The sequence below is a fragment of the Rattus norvegicus genome, chromosome 2, assembly GCF_036323735.1.
Source record: "Rattus norvegicus strain BN/NHsdMcwi chromosome 2, GRCr8, whole genome shotgun sequence".
Classification (NCBI taxonomy): Eukaryota; Metazoa; Chordata; class Mammalia; order Rodentia; family Muridae; genus Rattus; species Rattus norvegicus.
In genome coordinates, this window is record NC_086020.1 from 78154206 (window position 1) to 78170017 (window position 15812).

The following is a 15812-nucleotide window of genomic DNA, read 5'->3' on the forward strand; positions in this document are numbered from 1 at the left end:
GGAAAGAACTACATTGCACAGGGCTGGGGAGAAGGCTCAATGAATGAAAGACTTGCTGTGCACACACGAGGATCTGAATTTGAATTCTTAGAACCCATGTGAAGCCAGATGTAGTCGTATGTACTTGTAATCTCAGCCCTTCTGAGACACAGCGGACAGAGAGAAGGAATTCTTAGAAGCTTGTGGGCCAGCTAGCTTGGCATACACAGCTGTGAACACAAGACCTTGTCTCAAACAAGGTAGGTGAAGACTGTCCCTTGTGGTTGCCCCTTGAGCTCCATATGTGGTTAATAGCACATGTGTGCCCACATTTACACATACCCGCCCACACCCCAATACACAGACGGTGAGTATTTTTTTAAAAATGGGGGAATACATATGTGGGGAAACTGTTAATGCATATCAGAGTTTGCAGTCAGGTGTGATAGCACAAACCCTTTATCCTAACACTGATCAGGCTAAAGCAGGCAATTTGTGATTTTGAGGCCAGCCTAGGCTACATATTGAGGCACTCTCTGAAAAACCAAACCAAGCAAGTAAACAAACCCATAATACCCCTGACTAGTGACAGTACTAACTGTATTAATGTAGCAGTGTAATTAGCCACATGAAGAAGTTAGCTAGACGAGCTGGCATTAGGAACTTAATTAGCTAGGCATGGTGCTATGCATCATTAATCTCAGCACTCAGGAAGCAGAGGTGGGTAGATCTGAGTTCAAGGCCAAGCTGGACTAGAACTCAAATTCCAGCCCAACTAGGGCTACATAGTGAGACCCTATCTCAAAACAAAAGCAAAATCAATCAAACAAACAAAAAAACAAACAAAGAAACAAATGAGGAAGCTGAGAGGTTGTGTCCCAGCAAACACCAAACAAGTCGATTGGGAGTTGGACAATGCTATAAACTCTCAATCCCTGCTTTCAGTGGTTTACTTCCTGGAGCAAGGTTACCACCTTCCTAAACAGTGGTACCCGCTGGGGACCAAATGTTCAAACGTGCCGACTATAGGAGACATTTCTCATTCAAACCATCACAATACTAATATTAAATCACAAAAAGTGTGAGGTCCCCTCTTCCTTGCAGATGGTATTATAGAACTCAAGTTTTCAAATAAGCAACATGCTCTTTCGTAAGCTGAGTGGGAAGTGTGTGTGTGTAAAACACAAGCGTGGCAGACTCTGGTTCCACACTCCAGGTTCCACACTGTCTGTGCCTGCTTCTTGTGATAATTGCAGCTGAGAGACCATCTGGGCTGCAAACTGAAAGTGTTTACTATCTGGCCCTTCCTACAAAAGTTCGCACTCTCTGTTCAGAGTATGTCAAGCCTCCCACACCATCTGATGTTCCCCTTAAGTGTGCTTTCCAAGGGCTGCATAGTGTTCTGGAGTGTGAAGATGTTGATGGCACCTGTCTGAGGACACACAGTTTCCTGCCTCAGTAAGCCCTCTTGGCTCTTCCTTCTTCCTGTGCCTCAGATGCCACTCCCTTACCTTGGATAGCCAAAGCCAGCTCTGCCCCTCTCTTGAGTCTGATGGGCCTGATCCCTACACCAGTTAATCTGGCAGATTCCTGTTCCACTCAGAAGCAAGGGTTGCCTGGCTAAAGTGATCTCGAATACCCACCTGCGTAAGATAACGGCGGACCCCTTTCCACTGCCAATCTCTTGGGGAAGTTGTTGACCAGTTCAAGAATATAGACACCCAGGAATATAAATTTAAGAGGTGCATTTTCCACTAAATGTAAGTCTCTCTAAAGACATGCCTCAGCTACACAGTGCACATGGAATCACATTTCTTTACAGTGCTTTGCTTTGTCCTGTACCACTCTGTATTAGTTCTACAGTGTTCCGTTGCTGTTCTCTGTGGTTGCAGTTTTATTGACCACAGCTACTTTTTTGAGACTGATATGTTTTCCAGAACAATTACCTTCACCTTTAAATCATGGCAGAGCACTTTTGAAAGTTAGAGTTGGTGATGTCTTTATCAGGTTTGAGAAATTGCTTCATCTCTCCTTATCATCCGACCACAGGCTGTACTGAAGAAACAAGCCTGAAGGCTTATTTGTGTGACGCTTGGCCTTTCTGATGTCGAGTGCACACCTCACACCCGAGCCTTATGAAATATGTGATGATTTTCTTGTTTTGATTACCACTATTGCTGTTATCTCTGTTCTTAACCTATTTTCTATGGTAACTCCCGTGCCGTTGACAAGCACCCTACTAGCATCATCTAGTGTTGTCTCTATGGCTCTTCCTCCCTCAGCTCTATTCTATTCAAAGTAAACTGAACGGGACAGCCTTGGTTTATGGCTGAATCTGGCTTTTGTGTTTTGGTTTGGAGAAAGGGTCTTGCTCTGTAGTTCAGACTGGCTTATGGTATACTCTGTCATCAAAGCCATGCCCTTCCTCCTGTTGGTGCCTCCAGAATTCTGGGGTTAGAGATGACAGTAACCATTCTTGTGTATATCTTGGTTCTGAGGGCTGTCTTCAGCCAGAACAATGCACTTTCTGTCTTGTCTTCAGATGTTAAAGGTGGACTCTGGAATTTGAAGTCTACACAGCCCTATAAATCCCTGCACACGTGACTGACTATGCCTCACATGATCTGACATGTTTTATTTTATTTGTCTTAGTTCCACCCAGATCCTGCTTGTCTGGGTTATTACTGCGGCCCTCCCGTCTACCAGCACTTGCACCTTGAACTGGGCAAATGACTTAGATACACTGTCCTCTCTAGGGACCCCCAGAGGCTGACACTGAGTTGCAGAGGCTACGTGACTATGTGACAAGGAGTACTCTTGGAGTCACCTTCAGGGAGGGGCGGGAAGCGGGGGAAAGGCTAGATGAAGACCGTCACTGACCCCACAGACTGTCTAGAGCCAGGACAGCCATAGGGTGGCACCCTAACTCTCAGACAGGGAACAAGGAACCTGGCATTTTTATCCCTGGTCCAATCAAGACTGACACATTGTCACTGGGAGAAGCAATTTTATTTAGCCCAGTTGGTCCCATACTCCTCTCCACAACTGTTAAGTCTTCATTGTCTGCAGGGGGATCTGGCAGCACTTCATAGAGCGAGCTACTTGCCGATAGTCCCTTTCCTGTGCGATTTGGGCATGACATCTGTACGTCTCTTTCCTGCCTTAGATCCTAGGCATCAGCCCATTGACACCTCCGTAGCTGGTGTATAATTGCAGTGCCTCTCGGATCTGTGCAGAGTGTTTCCAACAAGTGAGTGCTACGCAGTGAACAGAGCTTGAGATTTTCTTGTCTGTTCCAAAGGGTAGCTCTTGGTCAGATTTTCTTCTTCTTCTTCCTCTTGGGAACAGAGTGAATGCTTGTACATCACCTTCTTGGTCCATTTGACAAGCACAGTAATAGCCTCCCGCAAACACTGAGAGACCCCCCCCCCAGTACAATGCTTAAATTTGTGTAAATTCAAGGGGACTGGAGGGGTGGTTCTGTACTTAAGAGCACTTACTGCTCTTGTCAGGGACCTGGGTTCAATTCTCAGAACCCACATGGTAGCTCACAGCCGTAGTTCCGTTCCTTTGGATCTGACACCATCTTCTGGCCTCTGCAGGCCCTGCGTGGAAGTGGTTCACAGACAAAATGCTCACATAAAATAAACATAAACAAAAAAGTGTTAGTTCATCCAGGCTACACTGTGTATTTGTTTAACCAGACACCCATTATGATGCTGTTATGAAGGCATTTTGAGATACAATAAGCCCAGAAATGGTCTATGAATAAAGTGGATCATACTTCATAATTGCAGTGGAGATTGTCCAGACAGTTTTTGAAAACCTCGAGAGTAGACTGAGGTCTCCTGGGGGAGTTTGGCCTTCAGACTCCATCTTGAATTTCCTCTGCTGGGCTGTCCAGCCTGCTGTCCTGTCCTATAGATGTCAGCCTTGCCAACCCTCTAGATTACAGGGAACAGTTTTATTTTTCCTTAAGTCAGTCTCTGTGTGTGTCTATCCTGAGAAATCTAGCTAATGGTTCTTCGGACCCAGGATTCACTTCTCCATGCTCAAGTCTTACTCTGACAGTTGCCATGCTTGGGGCGGGGGGTGTTCAGGAGTGACTTCATCTATTCCGGCCTCAGTTGTAAGCAGACTTGCCTGAGAGTAGCCTTTCTCTGTAGCTGTGGGGCTGGTGGTCACTCTGTCATCACACAGAACTCAGAAAAGACTGCTTGTCACTGTTGACAGGGACTTCCTGTCTGTTTTCTCACAGGAGGCCAGGTGCCCTGCCATGGGGAGAAGGGATAGCTATTGCCCTTCCAAGCAGTGTAAACATGATGTCCTTGCTTGCACATGACGGGCTCGTGTTCTCCGGCCTCTCGTAAAGCGTCTGACACACAGCGTTCCTTTGCTCTCAACTTATATTTAGGACTGAGGTGATCCTTACATTTTAGCTACTTTTCCTGGCCAGAGAAACTAGCTCAGGCGGAATCCAAGCAGGGCCGTTGCACTTTGAAACTTTTAGTATGGCTTGCAGTTTTGTCTTGTGGAGCAAGCAAGCAGACAAACAAACAAAACATAAAATCAAGTCAAGTAGAAAATATTTGTATTGGTGTATTGGTGTAGGTTGAAGGCAAAGAACACCGGTGGGAATCCGCTGTGAAAACTTATGAGGAACTGTGTGTGAGGTTGCCATGGTTTAGTGCTAAAAGTAGGTGCATGCAATGAAGCCAAGTTTTGTTTTATTTTTAAACCATGAACTTCATCTAATAGTCTCCAGAGAAGAGAGACATGGAAGGTCTGGACTGATGACCCACCTGGCAAGGAAATCTGGGCTTGGTGTATTAAGTTTTTGGAGATTTTGTCAAAGTTGGGGGGTGGTGACAGCTTGTTATTCTTGGCTTCATAAGAGCACACTGGAAAGAGTTCACATGGCCCATTCTGTGGATGCTGCTCATACCCCAAGAATGCGTGAACCTGTACAGCATCTTCTATCACAAGCACTCACAGGGATGGATGGACGGATGTGTGGACCGCAGACATTTATGGCCCATCTGTGTCACTCTCCTTGGCTGCTGGCTTCTGGTGTTGTCTCCTGACTGCTGTTGACACTGGGTAGGAAGGAGATGGAGTCACTTTGGAAGGAACTCAGTGTCTCACCTGTCATGAGGCTCCATGCCAAGTGTGTAGGTGTGACAACCGCAGAGGTGGCCTTTGGCTCATGTGAGGGGTTAGAGGATGAATGTTCTGACATGGACAAAACCAACTTTGTGACTGGAACTATATGGTATTAAATGATGTAGAGAGTGAAGACCAGAGCCCAGGTTCATAGGTGAGTCAATAAAGAAATGGAGGAGAGAAGAGCCCCCAGTGTGTGCCTGTTCTCCCTTGCATAGGAGTTAAGACTTTGATCCCTTGTGCCTCACCATCGGTTCTTTGAGTGTAGATTGGATTAAGTAGGGGAAGAAAAGATGGCACCTTGACAGTGTGCCTGTCTGAAAACACTACCTCAGCCAAGTGACCCAATTGACATGGCCAGTGGTCAGTCATGTGGACCCTTTGAACACTGTGTGAGCTGATGCACACTGCTTCAAGCTTTTCTTAGTCTAATGCTGAGAAAAAAGAGCAGACAAATCTAAACAAACCTATCTGTAAGACACCCCAGAACTTAATGGTTCTCATGAAAACACATGAGAGACCCCAGCAGTTCTCATCAACCCTGGGGGACTATGTGGATTTAATACTTGAATGCAGTGTGCTGCCCTGAATGGGATCCTAGTGAGGGAAAAAGTTAGTGAAAAAGCTATCGAGAAATGGAGGGAATCTAGGCCTTAGCGCATGGTGATGGACCAATGTTGGCATTTGGTTTTGACGTCTTTTGAATGTGCAGGAAGCTGGTAGGGCTTGTGGCAGGCTATACAGCCATCTCTGTGCTGTCTTTATGGAGGTTCGGTCATAACCTAAGTCCACATGCAACATAGCCCAGAATAACAGGTCTGTGTGGACTCCCAGGAGTGGGTGGTACATTTTGGGGCACATTGTTCCAAGATGGTCAGGGAATCGTGAACAGCATTAGTAAGGTATACTGGGCTCAGTTTATCAAGATTGAAATTTTTTGGGTTGTTTAACTATGGTTTTATGACTCATGATCCATTAAAGGGCACTGTGATTTGGACGTGTCCTGAGTTCCTGTGTTGGAGATTTAACTCCCAAAGTTACATCTCATGTGGGCTCTGCTTTATGAGTGGATTAATGTTGATAGGTTTAGTAAGTTGCTGTGGCGGGGGCATTCTGATGAAAGGGGGAGTCTCACCCCCTTCTCTTGGATACATCCTCTTGCTTTTCTGTCTTCTTCCACAGGATAAGACAGCAGACTGTTGTCTGATGTGGGGTGCCTTGGTCTTGAACTTACCAGCCTTCTGAAATATAAGAAATCGAACTTCTTACTTTATGAATTACCCAGTGTCCTGGGTTTGTCAACTTGTAGGTCAGCTTGATACAAACTAAAGTCATCTGAGAAATGTTGATGAGGCTGTAGACAAACCTGTAGGGCAATTTCTTAATTAGTGATTGATGTGGGAGGGCCTGTTACAGAAGGCTACGTCCCTGGGCTGGCAGTCCTGGGTTCTCTAAGAAGGCAGGCTGAGCAAACCATGATGAGCAAGCCAGTAAACAGCATCCCTCTATGGCCTCTGCATCAGCTCCCGCCTCCAGGTTCCTGTCCTGTTTGAGTTCCTGACCTGATTTCCTTCAGTCACTTCCTACAATGTGGAAGTGTAAGCCTAATAAACCCTTTCCTCCCCGAGTTGCTTTTGGTCATAGTGTGTCATCCCAGCAATAGATATCCTGAATAAGACACCCATTGCCAGGTATTCTGTTCCTGCAGCACCAAAATGGCTGAGACAAAGGTGTGTGTCTTTGTTCCTAGCCTGCTAGACACAAAACCACATATGGGGTCCTTTCAAGTTGTCCTGTTAGTGAGAACTTGAGGTGAGCCCTGCTACTGAGATACTTGTCTTATCAGCAGGCAGTGAAAGCCGTGTGTAAATAGCAGCCTTTGATGTTATTGCTGGAGAAGCAGTGAGCGGGCAAAGGAAACTTCCCACTTATCCAGATCAGTGTGACGCCCAGCCTTCCTTGTAGCCAATTCTTCTGAAGCTTCCTCTTCATGAAGGCCCAAAAGCTGGAGGACATTGGCTTGTAGTGTGGATTCCTAAACCCTGGGGCCTCAGGAAAAGTTCCTTCAGTGTCTGAGGATATGTCCTATCCTGGTCCAAGGCTGGGTCCTGGGTAGGTCTCACCTGGCCTAGGCCACTGCTTTGCTACATAGCGCAGGACAAGGCAAGACTTGGGGGAAGCTTCTGTCATCTAACCCACAGCTTCAAAATGACAGTAAAAATAGCAAACTATCATAGCTGTGTGGCCGATGACCTTCAGCTCAGCCTGACTTCCTTGCAAGAGAGCTGTGTAAATGCGCATAGCCAAGAAACATCACCTGCTGTTCAAGTGAGGAAAATGTTTAACACAGACATAAACAAAATGTAATAAGGAAGATCAACGGCTCACAAAAGTCGTTTCATAACCGGCCATTAAACAGGTGCTTATATATAATTGCCTCTGTGGTATACTGTGTTTTTAAACTCTGGAGATAAAGTTTGTTTTCAGTTGAGCACCACCCCTGTGTCATGCCTGTCTTCCCTGTCCTCAAAGACCTCTGACTCCGCCCCTCGTGGCCTTGGAACATTTCCATTGCCTTGTGCTTGCTGACAGGCTTGCCAGAGCTCTCTCATAGCTAGCTGCTTGTTCTAAATTTCTTGGAACTAGGGTTTCTCTGTCAAGGAACTATACCACTCAGATACACATATTGCTTTAGAGCCAGGCTGTGTGTGCATGAGAAGGCAGCGGCAGATGAGGCCAGTGGAGGACAGACTGACTCATGGGAAATTTGGCCCAGGAAGAGTTGGACTGCACAAGGGTCTAAGTTCTTGTGGGCAATTCACAGGAGCGTTTGTGTGGGGCAGGGGACAGTGCAATGGAGAGTGTGTGGCTACAAGGAGGGTGGGAAAGAGAATGAAACTTATCTGGTATCAGAAACACATCAACGAAAAACCACTGGAGATGAGGAACTGAGAAGGAACAGAGTCTCAGGTGATCAATACCCCACCCCCGGAAAGACGGCCAAGTTTGTAGAGACCAAGTTCAGTGTTATGAAATGGGTCACAGTGGTAGCTGGACACAGCAGAGAAATCCGTGTGTGGGGTGATGTGATTCACAAGGTGGGGTGCCTATTGTCTTCCTGTTTCTTCCCTGAAAGCTTGCCAGAAAGCCTTCTTCTCTTCCTCAGTGATTTCCTGAAGCTACCCCTGCACTCAGAATTCCCTGTCACTTCTTACCTCTCTTCTTCATCCACCTTTAAACCTGCCGGCCTCTCTCGAGCCATGGCAGTGAATGAGGAGACCATATACTTTACTTCACCTATTCAGATGGACCTGAACTAATTCCACAATTTGAAAATTAGTGACATAATGAATTTACATTAGGAGAGTCACTGTCACCACAGGGATTAAAATGATACATCATGGTTGGAAGGGAACATGGCCTCTGGCAGGTAGCAGCATCTTGGGCTTCTGTTAGGCTGTGTGCCTACCTAGTTCCGTCTTCCCTTTTCTCCTTTTTCCCATGCTTCTGGCTTCCTCTGAACCCTCCCACTGTTCTCCTGGGCCTCTGAACGTCCGTGTACTTCACATCTGACCTTTAAACCTCTGCTGCGCTGATGTGCTTGTCCAGCATCTCTTGGATGCCTGTGCAGTCTCTCCAGAGCTCTCTACATAGCGTCCCTTTGACAAATCCTATTGGGGATTAGACAGCTGATGTGGTTTAGGCAGGGAACAAAAATGTGGCTCAATCAGTGACCAAATGGAATTGTTTTCTGGCAAAGACATAACTGTATTTTTGGTCCCAAATGAGGCCATCAGAAGTTGACAGAATAGAAGTTATGAATACTTGAGTTAAGAAAATAGGGACATATTGGATTATCATAAAACTTATGTCTCAGATAGGGAGAAAGGCCATGGTGGAAAGGTCCAGCTGTTAGTTACACACAGTAAGGGATACAGCTGGGGACTTTCTGTCTTAGGCTGACTGGAGATGAACCTTACTGACCGCCTTAGTCCATAATCTATGGCTGTAAGAGAACACCATGGGTTTGGTAAGTTAGAAAGTATTTAGTTCATGCTTCTGGAAGTTAGGAAAGTCAGGGGGTATGGGCAGTGTCTGAGTCTACTTGTGTCATCACTAACCCCTTTCAGCCTGAAGAAGACGAAGTTGTTCGTAGACCTTCCATCCTCAGGACCCAGTGGTCTTCCAGGGATTCCGATGCCACCAAGCTGGAGACTAAGCTTCTAATAAATGAATTTCAGACACCTCTGAAGTGGGGATATTTCCAGAAAATAGATGGGGTGGGGAGGAGAATTAATGTGTTGGTTTTTACAGAGTTGCTATTTTTGGCTGAAAAGAACTTTGAGGAAAACCCTCCGGTGTGATGCATCCACAAACAATAAAGTTACACTGGGTAGGGTTTGGTGTAACTATGAGAAAAGGGAAAGGGAAAGTAACCATTCTCTCTCTCTCTCTCTCTCTCTCTCTCTCTCTCTCTCCTCTAGCCAGCAGGTAGTTCCTTAAACGGTCCCAGTTTTCTCTAAACTTGTATTTGGCATGTGGGTACACAAGGACCAACGTCAAAGCACCCTTAGGCTGAGGCTGTGCAATGTACCCTGTCCTCATTGGGACCTCATGAGCACATCTTATTTCTGCCATTGCTGTGTCTTTCTGTGATAAGGTCTGGCATAGCATTGCACTTAAGAGAAAGAGAACTTTGGGCTGTTGTCAAAGCCTCTGATCCGGGGTGGGTCTCAGTGTGACTCTTCCAACCACAAAGCAGGGGAGAGGCCCGCTTGGCATCCTTGATTACTCAGCAGGCTGAGAGCACTGCGTGGTATTGTTTATGTGGTGTATGTGCATGCGGGGTACGTGCATGCAGGGTGCCTCTTTTGATTTAATTTGCTTGTTGTTGTTGTTTTTAATCTGAAGAGAACAATGTTCTCTTTTACTTAGCTCCAGATGTATTCTTGTCTTAATACAGATGTCATCCCTCATCCCACGATTATAAAATGTATGCCATGCACTCTGAGCTTTTCTGTAAATGAATTCTGTATTGGCACCAGAGGACTCCGAGTGGGAAGAGAAGGACCATGCTTACTCTCTGAGTCATGATATTGAGGGTGGAAATGTCCTATGGACTGCCCTCAGAGTCACCCATTAATGCCTTTTGATATCTCTATTTGACCCATTTGACTAAAAGCAGCTCTAGAATGTTGTTGAAACACTTGCTAAGGTTGTTTGAGCACCGGGACTTTACGCTTTTTTATTTTTATTTTATTTTATGGGTGGTTTGCCCACATGGATGTTTGTGCATCCTGTGTGTGCAGTGTCTCAAGGGCTCAGAAGAGGATGTTGGGTCCCTAAAACTGAATTTGCTGATAGTTGTGAGTGTGGGAATTGAACTCTCGGGGCCTCCTCAACAACAGCATGTGCTCTTAAATGCCGAGGCATCTCTCTGAGTCCTCATTGTAACTTTGGCTTTATGTTTCCTTTGGGCCCATTTTGGTAGCGAATTAAAGCTCTTGATCAGTTATACCTAGAAGCCAATCTTGTATATAGTTAGACATATTTTTGAAAAGTTAAAAAAAAAAGAAGAAACAGGTGAAACTGCTTCCCATAAGTGCGATTAGCCAGTGTATTCAAAGTAACTCTTTCAGCATGCTATCCGTAGAACAGATATTAGTGAGAGGTTTGACATTCTAGTTTCCATTTGGTCTAAAAAGCAAATGAGCTCGTGTGTTTATGGCATAGTTCAGTTTAGATTAGCTACGTCTCGAGTGTTCGAGGGTTGTTAGTGGTTCCATGCATTTTGTGGCACTGAATGCTAACAAACTGTGTTTCCCAGTCCCAACTGATACATCCACAGCACAGTTAGCTTACACTAAGGCTTAGGGGACATCACAAACCTCAGCCCTCCCTACAGAATTACAGACGGCTGAGGAATGCTGAGAGCGGGAGAAACGGTTTTCCTCAGGGAGGAACACCAATCGAGGACCAAGTGGTCATCTCTGAAGTCATATGCGTGTGTATGTGTGTGTGAGTGTATTCATATATGTATTCTATGTGCTTGTGTGTGTGTGTGCGCGCGCATGCACGTGCGCATATGTGGGTATAACGAAAACTGAAGAGAAAGGCTATGAATTTGAGAGTGCAGAGCAGAGGTACATGGGGAGGTTGGAATGAAGAGAAGGAAAGAGGCAAACGGTGGGATTGTGGAACACCGCACAGTTTTTCTTTGTTCTAAGGTGTGTGCTCTAGAGAAAACCTAGATAGAGGTACGCCTCCTGAGGTATTACCTGTGAGGTAAGGGGAATGCAGAGAGAAGGCAGCAGGGACTGGCAAACTGCTCACCTAAGGAGGCCCGGCTGAGGGATCCAGTCTGCTTTGCAAGGCAGTGGACAGGAATAAACCATTGAAGGTATTAAAGCCCTGAGGAAACCCTGGGGAATTCTGGTGCTGACCAATGAGGAAGATAGAGAAAGGATCCAGAAGGAATCTGCCTGGGAGATGGAGGCAGAAAATTTCCCATCCAAGTCAGGCTTCCAGACCTCTCTCTGAGGCCCAGGGAAAGGGCTGATAATCTTAGTACTGAGGACCAGTGGGTTATAGAGAATCCTTGAGCTACACTAGTTCAAATTTCTACCTTCAAGAAAATCCCTGGAAATCCCTACAGACATAGGCACTTGAGGGTGAGCCAGAGAGCCAAGCCACACCTCTGGTGGAACGCGGTGCAGAGGCATACTCAGAGCTCACTTGGCTGCGGAGCGGTGAGGGACTTCAAGAAGGGCACAGATAGGGCCTTTGAAATAAATGGGCTTCCCCTAACTCAGCCGCGAACATCCCAGGATACGCCATCCCGTTATCAGTCGGAAACAGCTCTGTGTCTCAGTTTGTGGCCCGTCTGTTCCCTGTAGCTGCCCTGTAGCTGCCCTGTAGCTATACTTCCTTGTTTGGTTTCAGTTTCAGTGTTTCAGCGCAGTGAGCACACAGAGGTTGAGGCGCCTCTCTTCAGCAGCCGTCTGACATCCTTGACCTGTGATCTGGACTTCAGAATGACCAGGCTCACCAGTGTACAAGGGAGGGCTTGTTCCCTTTAGAACCCCATGTAGTACCCAAATTTGAGTGTGTCAGTATTATCAGAGATTTTGATTAATGTTTTTCTAGACTCTAGAGTTTAGAGGTTCTTCTAGAATAACTGACTCAGTGGTAGTCTAAGGCAGCCTACCAGTACAATGTGAATGCTAATAAAACCAACAGTGACACAACATTGTCGCTGTCTCAGCACAAGGTTCTTCCCAGGTGACAGTGCCCACACAATTGATTTTCCACAGAGAAAACTCAGGATGTTGCCCATATGCAGGACTTTGTGGAGAACCTGCCAAATTCACTCCAAGAGAAAGGAACAACTACAGGACCCTCATGTAGGTCCAAAGTCTGTGCTATTAGCTACTAGGCCACACCCTGTTGTCCTTGGGGACAACTTTTACTGGAGAAAAACTTACTCTGACATGGCAGATGACTCAAGAGTCTAATGTATATGGGTTTTTGCAGCAGAGGGGGGAAATTGGACTTGACTTTGCAGTGTAGAGAGTGGGAAGGTATAGCCAAGAATGGATGGCCATGTGTGGTGATGGTTGAGGGGCAGGAAGTTGCTCGGGTAAGGGCTGAGTTTCAGATGTGCTCCCAAGAAAGAGGTTCATGATCAGGGCAAGCTCAGTATGCAAATTCACAGGCTGATATTATTTGGAGGTGAGGCCCCTGGGGAGGTACTTAAAAGTTGAAATTTTAATTAGGGTGGCCCCTGTGGTAGCATTAGTGGCTTTATAAAAAAGAGAGATACATGGGGTTGGGGATTTAGCTCAGTGGTAGAGTGCTTGCCTAGGAAGCGCAAGGCCCTGGGTTCGGTCCCCAGCTCCGAAAAAAAGAACCAAAAAAAAAAAAAAAAAAAAAGAGAGAGAGAGAGATACACATAAACTAGTCAGTTATCTCGTCTTGCCCTGTACTGTTCTTTTTCTTAGAGAATAGTTTTGACAGTTTCACACATGTTTGCAGCCTGACAGACTTCTGTAAGGACCTGGAAGGAGGGTGGTCTCTTCTTTCCTCCCACAATAAGATGATCGCAGTGTGGCCTCATGGGTCGCTGCTTTATTTTTTTGTCTTAAGTTTTAATGGTGTTCTTTAATGGTTTTTGTTTTTGTTTCAATGGCCTTTACTCATACTTGTAGGGAAACAGTTTAGTCAGGGTTACATTTGGGTTGAGTGCAGTAGTCCCTCCTCATCCATTGGTGATGCATTCCTAGGCCACAGTGGATCTGAATCTATGCATAAGACTGAGCCTATATGCACTGCTTTTGAAAAAAAAATCCATTTACACCTGTGATACAGCTTAATTTATGAAGTAGGCACAGTACAGACTTATAGCTTCCTACAGATCTAAGCAACTTTAGTACAGTTTTCAAAATTTTATTAAACCATGAACATTCATCTTATTTTAAAGGAAATACCTTATGATTTTGATGTATGTGTGCCTGTGTGTGTTTGTGCGTGTATGTGTTTGGTGTGTTATATGTGTGTTTGCATGTGTTTGTATGTGGTATGTGTGTGTGTGTGTGTGTGTGTGTGTGTGTGTGTGTGTGTGTGTCTGGATTACCAGCATCACTGATCTTATGCTTTCGGGCCGTTATTAAAGGTTTGATAATAGTCCCTTGAATACAAACACTACAGTTACTTTAATAGTCAATCTGATAACTTGGGAAGCTTATTAAGTGACTAAAGGGTGGGTATTGACATTGTTGGTATTGAAAAAAGATGGTCCCCAGGGAGACAAGGTAGGACAGCACAGGATGACTTACGATCAAAATTGATGACTTATTGATTCGCAGGACTTCCTATTGGGATTTATAGGCTACAGTTGGTTGTGGTAGCTGAAAACATGGAAAACAGAGCTATGGGAAAGACAGGACCACTCTAATGACAATTCAAAAGAACCATGGCATTAAACACATTTCATGACCATCTCCATTGGGATTCCCAAAGAGTAAAATGTTATTCATGGCTGTTGACTATTCTTGGTGTCACCCACCTCAGGCAGCTGTCCTATCATGAGGACTCTGCCAGACTTTCCCTCCATTTCACAATGCCTTGCCCAGAGTGGCTTTTGGAGATCCAGCAGTCAAGTCTCGGAGATCTAACAGGAAGTAGCCCTCTAGGGTGGAGGGCCTTTTCTTACCTGTGGTCAAAGATCCACTGGGCAAAAGATCATGTCCCAGGAATTTTGAAGTTTTAGATTTTCCTCTGTTTACACCATTCTCAAATGTGTTCCTATTCCTCAAATATATAGAATGTACCAGGCGTCCTTTAAAGAAAGTCCACAGAACTGGGGAATGAGTTTTTTGATACACTCTCCACCAAAACTTAAGCACAAAGTCTCACTTTGCTCAAATGGGCTGAGCAATCTAGTTTTTAACCTGGAAGGCAATGCACACAGCTAAGTCAGGTGTCTGCTACCTGGTGACGCTGGAGGGAATATGAGAACACTCAATAGGAGCACCTGCTTTTTCTCCTTGCTTTTTAACCTTTAAGAGAAGGGGCTTGCTGAGGGCTTGGGGAGCTGTCCTATTATTCCTGAGGGAGCCAGAGCTCCTCTCAAAGCTGCTGCTGAGGCGGTAGCAACAATGTAACACTTATAGACTGAAGATTGTCTGTAAAGACAACAGACGCCATGGAAAGTCCATAGCTTTGAAATGGTATTTTTTTTTAAAAGGGCATATGGAATGGCAAAAGAAAGGTGAAGCGTCTTTCTAAAAGTGAAGGCACACACATTTGAGAATAGTAGCTTTCCATGCTAAACAGGGGAAAATCTAAGACCTCCAGGTGTCTGGCACATGAGCATTTGCCCAATGTGGATCCTGCTGGATCTTTAGTTAGAGGGAAGAAAAGGCACTCCATTCCGGAGACCTGCTGACTGTCGCCAGCAGGCCATCTGAGTTTTTGAGGCTGTGATAACATCTGAAGATCTTGGTGAGAGCTTCCTTAGTCCGTTTTAAGTTCTGGTGATCTACTAGCTTTTCAGGTCAACAGCCACGAAGTAGCCCACACTCCCTGATTCCCAGGGCAGGTGACTTTTGGGTAGAGAAGTGCGTGCAGAGTCTTGGCATGAACAGTCACCGGTCATGTGACTATATTATGGGTTCTGTGGCTTGTGCTCTTAATTTTCCAGTCTTCCTTGTGGATTTTATAAAAGACCACAAAATACCTCAAGTGGAATCCAGCTGGAGCAGGTGATGTGTAGATGGACAAACCGCTGAGCATTCCAAAGTGGTGTGACTCACTGCGCCATGGTAGCCATTGGTATTCTGACTGTTACAGCACTCCCCTGCGGATTCTTGTTACAAGGGAGAGACAAGTTTCAGGGGTGCATCTTCAGATCTGGGGTAACTAGAAGCAGAGGTCGGTTTAGCTACTTAAGAAATGGAGGAGAGCTTGGAGAAAGACAAGGTAAATTAAGGAGCTAGACTGGTCAGAGGTTAGGGGAGACTGGAGAAATAGCCCTTTGTGTTGGCTAAGTTCAGTCAAGTGCCAGCGTTATCGTGGATTTCAGCATTTTAGCTTCTCAGTGCTTGAAAGGCTGCAACTTCTAGTAATGTCACGTGCTGCTTTGGCTTTACGAGGCTGCTGCCACTCAGGTC

General features: G+C 45.6%; 1 protein-coding gene across 4 annotated transcripts in view; it reads left to right on the forward strand.

Annotated features, from left to right (window-relative positions):
- The window catches only part of Retreg1 (reticulophagy regulator 1), a 159882-nt gene that overhangs the window by 108771 nt on the left and 35299 nt on the right, over positions 1-15812 (forward strand). The gene's annotated exons all lie outside the window — the stretch shown is intronic.